This window comes from Coenobita brevimanus, chromosome 109 (genome assembly GCF_032717465.1).
Source record: "Coenobita brevimanus isolate Jiangsu-jjx chromosome 109, ASM3271746v2, whole genome shotgun sequence".
NCBI lineage: Eukaryota > Metazoa > Arthropoda > Malacostraca > Decapoda > Coenobitidae > Coenobita > Coenobita brevimanus.
Window position 1 is genome coordinate 6,643,038 of NC_137062.1, and position 13,191 is coordinate 6,656,228.

Consider the following 13,191-nt stretch of genomic DNA (forward strand, 5'->3'; position numbering starts at 1 on the left):
GTCAAGCAGAGTCTAGTTCGGCCTGAGCAGTATACAGGTCGACAGATCCATGCAAGCCTTATTGATGGATCAGTGAGATTGTTCCCTGAGGCATGTATCCAGGTGGCATCTCCATTTTATATTGGTACGACACTTGCAGTTGTCATGTCAGAACCTTTATTTGAACTCATCATCGGCAACATTCAAGGAGTCAAGGATAGTTGCTCCGATGATGATGCTACTCAGACTTCGGCTGCTGCGGTAACACGAGCCATGGCTGAGGCTCCAGACTGTGTCACCCCAGTGATCATTGAATCGCCGCAAGATCTGATGTGTAGCCAACTTGTTGTGCAAGAACAACATTTTGACCCGACACTTGCTGCCGTGCGGAACAAACAAAAGGGTCGAGTGATAAAGTATTCACGGGGAGGTCGAGCCAAGTTCCTTCGCAAACAAGGATGGCTCTACCGTGAGTCACGAACACCCGAGGGCGAGGTTCGACTGCAGTTTGTCGTTCCCGCCAAGTACCGCCTAGCAGTGTTACAATGGGGTCATTGTTCAGTCTCAGGAGGTCACATGGGCAAAAGGAAGACCCAGGGCCGTATCCGAGCTGACTTTTTCTGGCCAGGGATGGGACGGGACATAGATAGTTTTGTCCGTTCTTGCAGTGTGTGCCAAAGTATCACCACTACTCAGGGACACGCCCTTCCTGTGCCATTTATAACCACACCTGTAATCTCTGAGTCAGTTGAGAGACAGGGTAGTGGTGAAGTGGGTGCAGACCAGATGTCTCGCCCATTGGCCCCACAGGACACAGCATGTCCAGGGCCTGTACATACATATTATGTACCGTAGGTTAAGGGGGAAGTTGAGAGGCGACTCGAGGCTATGGAAGACCCGAGTTTGCACAAGGATTCTCAGCTCCCCGATACTAATATAAGAACTGTAGGTTAAGGCACAGGTTGAGGACCCGTGTGTGGTTCGAGGCTATGGAAGACCCGAGTTTGCACAAGGATTCTCAACTTGCCGACCATAATCGTGTGCTATAATTAATGGCGACCTCGAATGTACGTCGTAGCACTGACTGCTAGGCAGAGAGAGAGTTGTAACATGATAAAATTTTGTCTCATTGACACTTTTGATGCTCCACCTCAATTGGTTTTCCAGGTTCAGCAATGGGTGTAGCAGTTTTGCTGTGCGGGCCAGTTGATCGTCTGCCGCACGCTGCCGCCTCTTCTCTGCCTTCGTCGTCGCCATATTATTATTTACTGTGTCATTTTACACGTAGGTACAGTTACACTACAACTGTCACACCTACACCGTGTATTACATACACCACGCTACACAACAATTAGTTGTCAGTGTAAATGTAGCGAATTTTCGCACAGTTTGACCTGAGTACAGGATTTTCACCGTCGTCACGGAGTTTTTCCCTCAAGCTTGCTTCTATTAACGTAAATACGAGGTTTTTTCACTCACTGGCTACTGCGACTTTCTCCTGTACCAGGATAGCACACACACCACAGTGTGAATCTTGTGTGAATGACTTAGGATGTGTACATATATATATATATATATCAACAAATTTTTTCCCATAAGGAAAAAATTTAACTTTGTAAGGGCGTAATGTCACGAATCAATTCGCGACATTTCCCTATTGTGAGAAGCCACGAACTATTAGTGGAAAACTCACTGTGTATCGCTCAGCTAACCGTTTCTCCCTCCATTTCGGGGTATACTTTCCAAAACATTCGTCACTGTTTTCAAAAGTGACCGATTTAATGCACGTCACTAAGTGCTGTACTGAGCGATACTATTGTTTTTTATTGTTCGCCCCTGCTTGCACTTGACCGTTAAAAATGCGGCCTAGTGCTCCGCTTTTGTTCCCACGACTTACTCAGTCGAGTGTTTTTTGTGACGGAGGAAGGTCCTGTGCTCCAAGAAGTGTGAGAGGTCGCTAGCACCCAAGCTCCACTGAGACAGTTAATCCAGTCCTCCCACCCCTCTGGTGATACATAGCATTCATCGACTGGTATTTCCTTTTGTATAATCCTAGTTTTAAGAGCTTAGTTAAGGTGTTTTTTCCTAGGCGTAAGTATTTAGCTTTTGTGTGAGTGAGTGAGTGCGTCTCATTTAATTTGATTTGAATTGTAACGTTAAATTTATTTTTTGTAATTAATAAATTTAACAGTTCTTTTCCTTGAGCTCAATGTAAAGTAAAATCTTGTTTCATTTCTCCATAATTAAGCTTATTTTCCATACAGCTCCTAGCTTGCATAAACGTTTGCTTTCATAACTGGTACTTAGACCAGTCTTGTTGTATTAACTTAAAATCCGTTGTGCCAGGAGTTAATGCATCAGCAAGAACCTGATGATTATTATCATTAGTATTAGTTATTTATTGTCAGGGGTGAAGTAACTTTCTCCAGAGGCTAACAGTACTAATTCAGCATTTGTGAGTAATTAGTCTCTGCTGTGTACTGTTGAGAAAGTTTATAAATTCTCGTTCTTAGAGAATCGTTGCTCGATTTAGCAAGACAATCATTGTCCCTGCTCTTTAATATTATTGAATATTAATATCAATTTAAATAATATTTAACCATATATTTAAAAAAACACAGTGATATTATAAAAACCCCGTGACAGATAGTTTATGATCTACTGTATCAAAAGCTGCAGACAGATCCAACAGAACTAGGAGAGAGGACATCCCACTACAAGTGTTTGCCACCAAGTCACTCTGGATCCTTGTTAGTGCAGTTTCAGTTGAATGGTATTTTCTGAATGCTGATAGAACAACAGGAACAACTCTGTTGTGTTCCAGTAGTGGTAAGAGCTGATCGAGTATGGCCCGCTCAATAATCTCGGATATAAAAGGCAGGTTAGAGACGGGACGATAATATGTCATGCTCTCGAAATCAAGGCCAGGTTTCTTAATTAGAGGCCTAAGCAAAGCACGTTTCTCAGACTGCACAAAATTACTTTCTTAGAAGCATCTATTTATTATGTTGCAGTTAAAGTCTGCAGCATGCTCATACACATCAGGCAGTTGTGACATGTTACACGGATCGAGTGAGCAAAATGTTTTATTAAGTTCTCTGATGTAACATTTGACTTTGTTTACATCCAGCGGATGAAATGTTGAAAGCAAATGATCCCCGGTGCACCGTGGCTGAAAGTCACCTGAGTACGTTTCACTAGGAGAATTGCTGTCTAAATCACTTCTTATTCGAGATATCTTACTTGTAAAAAATGAAGCAAAATCAGAAGCCAATTGGGCATCAGATACAGAAGTTGGTTTATCAATTACATTCCTCTGACCAACCAAATTGTTCACAACTGCAGATATAAATATATTTTTTTTCACCACCACATGAATCAACTTTATTTTGATAAGACCTAGCCTTTTGGGCTTTTACAGTGTGAACGACTGCTCTGCTCGCAAAAACATAACGCAAACGAGTTACTTCGGTCCGCTGCAAGCGTCAGTCACGTTCTGCCCTTCCACGTTGTCTACGCAAAGAATTAATGGATGGACCATACCACGGAGAATCATCACGTACAGTGATTGTTTTTACTACCTCAGGACAATAATGGTCAAAAATAAACCTAAGCTCGTTGTTGTAAATATCAACCAATTCGTCAGAAGAAAGACTGGAAGAATCAATGGAGTTTAAACGTTGATCACTTTCAAGACACATCAACTGGCGGTCAACATTCCTGTAATTTCTGAACCTGATGACCTTTTTATTTGAAGGGGATTTCGGGACATCAAAACTAAGAGTGATCAGAGCTTGATCAGAGATGAGGGGGTCAAATGAGTCAACCTCCACGTCTGGACCTGGAGCGGTGGCGTCTTCGCCATGGGTCTACCCCCAACAGGCTGTCGAAGAGAAAAGGAGGACAGCATGAGGGCCAAACCACCGCACCCCCCCCCCCGGCCTCTTACGGGGCTCGAGTACCTGGGAGTGGCTTCGGTCTCCCGGGCAAGTACCACATCTCCCAACACAACACACACAACAACACCGTTTTTTCTACACCGAGAAATGACTCCCCGGCTGTCATTTCTCGACGACTTCTAGCCGGGGACATTGAGAGCAATCCAGGACCCACCAACAAATACATATATTCAACATGCTCAAAACCTATCACGTCGAGCCGACAGACAAAGGGTTCAGTTCAATGCAACTCCTGCAAGAACTGGACCCATTACACCTGCACAACACTTGCATCCAGGAAACATTACACAAACACCTGGATCTGCTCCTTATGCTCCTTCCCCCCACCCATCAACCCCCCTTCCAATCCTACTCCTACTTCCTTCACACCTCCACAGCCAAACCCACTGACCCTTCCCACACCATCCAGTCCCCCAACTCCTCCCATTCCAACCCATCCTAATACACCTCAACCCTTACCTCCATCACAACCTCCTCCTACCCCTTCCCCTCCACCCACACCACCTCCCCCCCGTGCTGCAGCAGCCGACACACATCGCACACACATCATAAACATCCTTCAGTTAAACATAGATGGCATAAACACCAAAATACATGAACTCACACAATTCATCAAACAACAGAACATACACATTGCCAACTTATAAGAAACAAAACTACTAAGAGCACAGAAAACACCAACATTTCATAACTTCACCACCATTCGACAAGACCAGACCGATGGCGATGGCAGTGGACTCACCACCCTGCTACACAAATCCATCAACTTTGCGGGTACCAGTGCACACACAAAGTCACTTCTCCCCCCACATGACACCACAACAGAAATACAATCAATTAAAATACTCACTGGTAACAAATCACATAACAATCGCTAACACACATTCCCCCCCAATCGTCCCCCACAGTACCACACAATTACTCTCCACAGATACACCACATCACTAACATACCCAACATCATCCTGGGTGGTGATTTCAACGCCAAGTCGTCGGCCTGGCATGTCAACAACCCTGACACAGACAGAGGGCTGGTACTACAATCCCAGACAGATCACGTTTTCATACTAAACAGTCTAGACCAACATACCCATATCCCACACCAAGCCCTCTTCCTCCCATCATCTCCAGACATCACCTTCTGCTCCTCAAACCTCGCTCCCACTACATCATGGAGAGTGGTCAAAACTCTAGGTTCTGATCACCCCCCAGTCATCATCACTACCAAAACCAGAATCACCCCAGCTGGCCACAAACACACATACACTAATTATAAGAGAGCCAACTGGGAGGCCTTTGTAACTGAAACAGAACAACATTTCGAAACACTAAACAGTACACCCATCACAAACATCAACACCTCTGTGCACACTTTCAATACAATTATACAAAACTCAGACAAAAGACACATCCCTAGAGGCAACAGAAAGAGACACAACCCCAACTTCACACCAGAAATTCGAGGCCTAATCAGACAACGGGACACACTGCAACACTCCCCAACACCCCGTACACAAGACACCATACAACAAATACAAGAACTCAACACTCAGATAAACAGTAAAATATGAGAACAGCAAACACTAAACTGGAAAAATTACCTCCAAACACTTAACCACAAAACAAACATCAGGAAACTCTACAAAACACTAAACAGCATCACACTTTCCAACAGCAACACCACACAATCACACGGTGCCATCACAACAACAGACACCATACCCTCAAACAAACAACAAGCAAACACTCTCATCAATCACTTTTCACAAGTCAGCCATCTAACCCCCCATCCGGAAGACCGACGTATCATCAGACGTAAGAGCCAGTTCCCCACAGACCCAGACTACGCACCTTTCACTTACAACCAGACGAAGCACATCATTAACAGTCTCAAGCACTCATCTGCCTGTGGACCAGACAACGTAAGCAACATTCACCTTAAACACCTAGGACCACAAGGCATACAAGCACTCACCAACATATCAAACTACAGCCACTCACACAACATAATACCCAACCTCTGGAAGCATGGCAATATCATCACTATCCCTAAACCCAACAAAGACCCCACGTTACCCTCCTCACATCGCCCCATCACACTTCTCTGTACCCCCTCTAAAGTCACTGAAAGACTGATACTACAACTAGTCACACCTCACATTCCCCTAGCCCAGTTACAACATGGCTGTAGGCCACTACTCTCCACAAACACCCTTCATACAGACCTTTCACAGAGAGTTTTCGATGGCATGAATTCAGCTAGGCCACCACACAGAACACTCCTAGTCACACTAGACATTAGCAAAGCTTTTGATGCCATCCCCTGCCACAACTTCACAAACAAAATACTCAACACAAACATGCACAATAACACAAAAATATGGCTGGCAAACTACTTAGCAGGCAGATGTGCACACGTAACGTTTGCCGGTCAGTGTTCTAACATCAGAAACTTCACAAACGGCGTCCCCCAAGGACCTGTTTTGTCCCCTACACTCTTTAACCTATACATGCACGACGTACCCACACCCCACACACCACAGATACATATAGCTTCCTATGCAGATGATATAACACTTACATGTACCCACCAAAATGCAAACACAGCTGCACACATCATTCAACCTTACCTCAACACACTACACGAATGGTTCACCACAAACAGGCTCAAAATAGCCCCAGCCAAATCTACAGTGACTCTTCTCACAAATTGGACAGCAGAACACAGTCACATCCCACACCTCACCATAAACAACACTCCCCTACCACACACACATACACCCAAAATCCTTGGTGTAACATACAATACATCAATGTCATTTAAACAACACATCACAAACATTAAAAATTAAATAACACCAAGACTCAATGCTCTGAGGTCACTTGCCCATACAACATTCGGACACAACAAAGAAACCACCACCACAGTATACAAACAATACATACGTTCAATGATGAATTATGCAAGCCCTGCCTGGGCTTCTAACCTGACCAAAACACACTACAGCACTCTACAGACCATACAGAACAAGGCCCTAAAAATAATCACAGGCTGCACAGCTACTGCACCCACAGACCACTTACATCAAGAAACCAAAGTCCTAAAAGTCAAGGATCACTTAGACATGAGAGACACCCAGTTTCTTGCTGCGCCTCCACAAACCTACAACATCCACTACAGTACATGGCAGCACATCCACCCACACCAAGGAACATCAAAACAACACCCAGCACACGATACCATACACAAACACTGTCATCTCTCCCCCCTCGCCCACCTCAGACCAGCTTCCAGAAGCATATCCACACTCAGATCACTCGCCGCTCCATTCAGTCACTTAAAGAAAACACACAGCTGCATGCACGGCCTCGTGACATCCACCCTTCTGAATCATATCTTCCTCGTGAGGACAGGGTCCACCTGGCCAGGCTGAGATGTGGGCACCATCCAGCCCTCTTAAGCTACCAGAAGAGGCTGGATGACTCCATCGCTGATGCCTGTCCAGGATGCAACACAGCACCCCATACTGTTAAGCACATTATGGATGACTGCATTGCACACAATCATCTAAGCCAACAACACAACATACACTCTTTGAGAGCTCTGTGGGAAAGCCCGGTCTCGGCCATGGCCTTCCTAAGGGACTCGGGGCTGTTCGGCCAGACTACCTAGGGAACAACTACTACTACTACTACCTGCACATCTGATACCCGCCTGCAGCCAACAGGGAACAAGATCAAGTCAAGGACATGTCTTGAGACATGAGTTGGATTACTCACATGATTGAAAAAATTGTTCTGGGTGATCAGCTCAAGGAATTCTGAAGAAAATGGTTTTGACTCTGGACTGTCAACCCAATAACTGAAATCACCACAAACAAGAAGTCATCCAGGTTTAAGAGAACCCTTCAAGAAATTGCCCAAACTCCTCCATAAAACTTCGATCTCTGCCCGGACGACCTGATCGATAGACAATTGCAATTCTAATGGTATTTTGATGGAAATTTATTAATACTTCTATAAATTCAAATGAAGATGGGGTCAGGTCTGAGTCAATGAAAGAAACTTTACGCTTTCCATTATACCTGCCATGCTTTTAAGTGTATTTTTTTTTTACTTAACTGGTTGCTTATGGCGATTACTAACTTCATTGACAAGCTAAAACGGCATCACTCATTAAAAAACAAAAAGCAAACTAAGCCGCCCCACTCGACACAAAGCATAAGAATCCAATAAAAGAACCACTCTGTGTACTGATACAATTCAACATGGAAAATTACTATACAGTGAACACTGACTTTCGAATCACAGTGGTGCCATATTCAGTCCCAACATCCTATTCAATATGCTATGCAAGAGATTAAAAATTATCATATTAAAAAGCAGAATGATAATATTTTCCGCCACTGTACATGTGTAGGGGCGTAAATTAACTTTCTCTTCTGCAATGACGTTAATTAACTACGAGTATTACCAAGTCCGTTGAGTCAAGAATCGTCACTGCTGCCAACACCCCTAGTCTCTCTCTCTCTCTCTCTCTCTCTCTCTCTCTCTCTCTCTCTCTCTCTCTCTCTCTCTCTCTCTCTCGTTTTTAAGCACATTCTTTTAATTGCGTCACGGTATTATTTAACTCTGTAAAAATCGTCGTAGTGTTAGTTAAAAACAATTCTCCACTTGTCCCTTCAGTACAATGTCGCTTTGTTCTCCAGTTTCCACCAGACCATTTTGTTCATCTTGAGAGAGATCCCTCTAGTGAAGCAGCCTCCTCCAGTTCCTTCACTAAAATGACGTATATCATACTTTCCAGTCCCCGGACGATTTTGACATTTTACGGGAGACCCATCATTGTAAAAAAAGACAAGTATATTAAATAATCTCTTTGCAAGGATCATGTCTCATCAGTTCTGTTCATGTATACTCCGGGTAATTTTACTCACATGTACTTTTCAATGTACAGTACACTCCAAAAGCTGTCCACACCTACACCCATGCTTGAAGAATTGGGTGTTGATGGGTCACTTCTATTGCAACACAAAGTGGCGTTCCTCTGCGGTTTAGTTGTCCATCAGCGCAAGTAAGCATGGTTTAAATGTTATATAGTGAAGTTGCTGAAACAGTGAAGATCCTGAATGTCTTTCGGTTCCAATGATTGCTTAGTTTACTCAGACTAGAAAGCTAATTTACTCAGCAGCCTAGTAGACCATTTCCCATGTCTTGATTAAGTTTCACCGATTTTCATGCACCCACCACTTAGTGTTCAGGAGGGTTTGGTCCAGTTACGCCAGGTAAATACAAAACGAGATTAGTAGAGAAATTCCCTCATGTAAGACGTGTGCAATTACCACTCCACACAACATTCCATATACATTTAGCAAAAAAAAAAAAAAAAAATTGTTTGGTATTCAAGGGGTTAGAATTAAAGGATAATATTTCATCAAAGTGTCATAGTATTTTACAGTGCTAGATACAGGGAACTGTTGGTACTGCCTTTTTTTACTGCCATAATAATTTGCGTAGTCAGAGTGGTCAAGAAAAGTTCAGAAAAAAAACAACTTCGTGACACTAATTGGTGATGAGTGTGATGATAATAACGATAATAAAGATAATAATGATGATGGTCATGACGACAACTGTTCCATTCAGAGTGGGTAGGATGGGAGAAGCCCTTGAAAAAATAACATGGATTGATGATGAAGATGATGATAATGATAACGTTGATAGAATGGATGGTGTTTATGGCGACAAGGGCCATGTTGATAATGACTCAGTTACTGTAGGACAACAGCCTTCTTCCCTGTGATTATAAAATCGTTTACGTTATTCAGAAAAGACTCTTTACTCTTTCTAAGGTTAATGGAGCCTGTTATTACATTTTAACTTCAAGAATGTAATTATTTGGAGGCAGTACACATACATTAATAGTAATTGTACTGATGCGGACAATATTGTTTCTACCCTCTCTAGTTCGTGGGGTTTTCCTAAAACAGAATCGGCTGGCAATAGCAAGGCTGAAAACTGTTAGCGGACTTGGAAATAAATGCCTTAGTTAATTGTCCTATTAGGCGACGTTCTGAGAGAGAGAGAGAGAGAGAGAGAGAGAGAGAGAGAGAGACAGACAGACAGACAGACAGACAGAATCATAATGTACTATGGTATTTTTTTTTAACCTAAATCGATCTGCCTTCCATATGATTACCTCATCTACATCAGTATTTGTATAATAACTTTTCTAGTTTCTTAGTTCATCAGTTATTTTATGTTCAGTATTTTCATCCAGATGTTGTATAAGTTAGAAGTCATACACCTAACCTGTCCAATAAACTAACACAAAACAACCTTCTGCTTAAAAGTGTATCATTAGTGAGCAACACTGTTTGGATTAGGACCAAACCACCTGGACAGCACCAGAAGATGTGTGTGGTGTGTGTATATATGCAACTGGTTAATTATTCTTTCTTGCTGTCTTACGTTGATGATTATCCTAGATGAAACTCTCTCTCTCTCTCTCTCTCTCTCTCTCTCTCTCTCTCTCTCTCTCTCTGCTACACCTCAGATACTGCCTACCGTGAACCAGTCATTTACATCTGGCATATTTTTGTACACTGTTGCTTGGATGCCAAATAACCTGTCTGTTGAGTCTGACTGCTCTGCTCTAACTGACACTGGGGAGGCAGGAGGTACAAGCCGGAGTATTGGGGATTCATTGTAGTGTTATTTTATTTTTACTGCTGGTCTTCTACTCACCATTGGTGTTCTTGTAGCTGTTCTTATAGCTGTTCATATTTTTGCAATAATTGCCATAGTTCAAACGACAACAACAAAAACAAGAAGAAGAAGAAGAAGAAGAACATGAACAAGAACAAGAAGCGGTGCCATGGCACAGCAAACCCGTCCCCGGCAGTCATTTCAGTGCTGACGTATAAACACAACAGGATATCTAGTCATAGATGTCACATATCAAATTTGGAGTAAATCGAGTGAAAATTGACAATTTTATACTCATTTGACATTTCAGGCCCGACCCACCTGACATTGACCCCCCCCCTACCACTAACTAGGGGTGACCCCCCTGATGTAATGAGGCATGTTATAGGATGCAGATTTGAAAGATCCACCTTCAGGTTTTGGTTTCATGTCGATATGACGAATCTGAATGGAGCTGTGGCGAAAAAAAAAAAAAATACCTTCCCCGTTTTTTTTTTTTTTTTCTTTTTTTTTTTGACCTGACAGCCTGGGCCTTGACCCAATTTTGCCGAAAATTTAACCAGGTTATGAGACGGTCACAGACCATCATCCCTGTAATTTTAGTCAAAATTTCACTAGTAGTTTTCGCGTAAAGTTGTTAATAGAAAGACAGACAATCAAACAAACGTACAAACAAACAGACAAACCGAATGATAACAATATCCGTCACCGAGCCCCTCCGGGGAGGGGACGGATAATGATGCTCACCTCTGTTTCAGCCGGTTTCCTTCCACCTCCTAAATAGTAATAATAATAATGATAATAATAATAATAATAATAATAATAATAATAATAATGAAATTATTATTATTATTATTATTATCATTATAAATCAATGTTTTTACTGCTGTTGTTTCAGCTGAAGTTTTTGTTTTTGCTGTTGTTTTTATAGAGTTGTTCATATTATTGCTATGAAAACAATAATGATAATAATAATAATAATAATAATAATAATAATAATAATAATTTTATTATTATTATTATTATTATTATTATTATTATTATTATCATCATCATTATTATTATTATTATTATAACACTAATGATAATAATAATAATAATAATAATAATAACAACAACAACAACAACAACAACAACAATACTACTACTACTACTAATAATAATAATAATAATGGTTATAATAATAGTAATATTAATAAAAAGCTTTAATCCTTCATATAAAATTAGGTGACTTCCGGAATATCCAAGAAAGTCCCACATTTTGACCCCAGACAATCTCAGAAAATAATCACCTGAATGGAACCATACTCCCTTCCAGCCTGCGTCCGCCTTAATGCTATTAAGTTGTAAAGTTACAGCTTTGTAGCTTAAGCGGTTCTTGGGATAGCCTGGCTGACTCACTTTTCTGTGTTCCGGACAATATCCGGAGATCCGGTTGACGGATTGCCACCATATGTGGCCAAAGGAAGTGGACAGCTGTCCGACTAAGTTGACCAGGTCCAAAGGCTCTAGGCCAAATAGCCTTTGAAATATTGTAACGTTAAACCTAATAATAATAATAATAATAATAATAATGAAAACAATTATTATTATTATTATTTTTATTATTATTATTATTATTATTATTATTATTATTATTATTATTATTATTATTATTATCATTACTACTACTACTACTACTATTACTACTGCCACAACTACAACTACTCACTTAGAAGTCACCTTCGGCGGCATCCGCTCGTTGTCAAAAGGCCGGATATGAGCCAAAACTTAGGAACTAGTGGCCCGAAAGGACTGGAAATTGTTTTATTCTTCAAGTTAGAGCATTTTAACGGTACTTTGCTCGAACAAAAACTGCGCTACGGTGCTCCGTTTTTGCTGCTACGGTAACAGACAAACCAACAAACATACAGAAATCAGAGCATAATGATATTGATAATAATAATAATAATAATAATAATAATAATAGTAACAACAACAATAATAATAATAATAATAAAAATGACAACAACAATAACAATAAGAATTATTATTATATTTATTATTATTATTTTTATTTTTATTATTATTATTATTATTATTATTATTATTATTTTCTGGACTCATTCCTTATTTCTGATATGTGGGGAAACCTTCCATCCACTCACTCGATGCAGTATTGCGTAGTGACTATACAAAGGGTGCCATTACCAATTTCCTATAACCATTTAACCAAACAATGCCTGGTGGTCCAGCGGGTTACGGTGATCCAGTCGGTTGAGGCCGTTAAAGGTTTACACTCTAAGGGAGGGAGAGGATTATTGTTGACATAATGCCACTCAGGGGCCAACGAGGCTGGTTACCCTCACCTTGGACGCCGGGACTAATTACCCTGGCTCTGGGTTCCTGCACTGCTGATGAGGAAAACACAGTGAATGGTAGACACACAGCTTAATGTAACCAACAACCATATATCCTGGTGGGTTTTATTTTACTGTGTGTGTGTGTGTGTGTGTGTGTGTGTGTGTGTTTCACACCACAAGGTGTTGGATGTGAGGGATCATACCTGG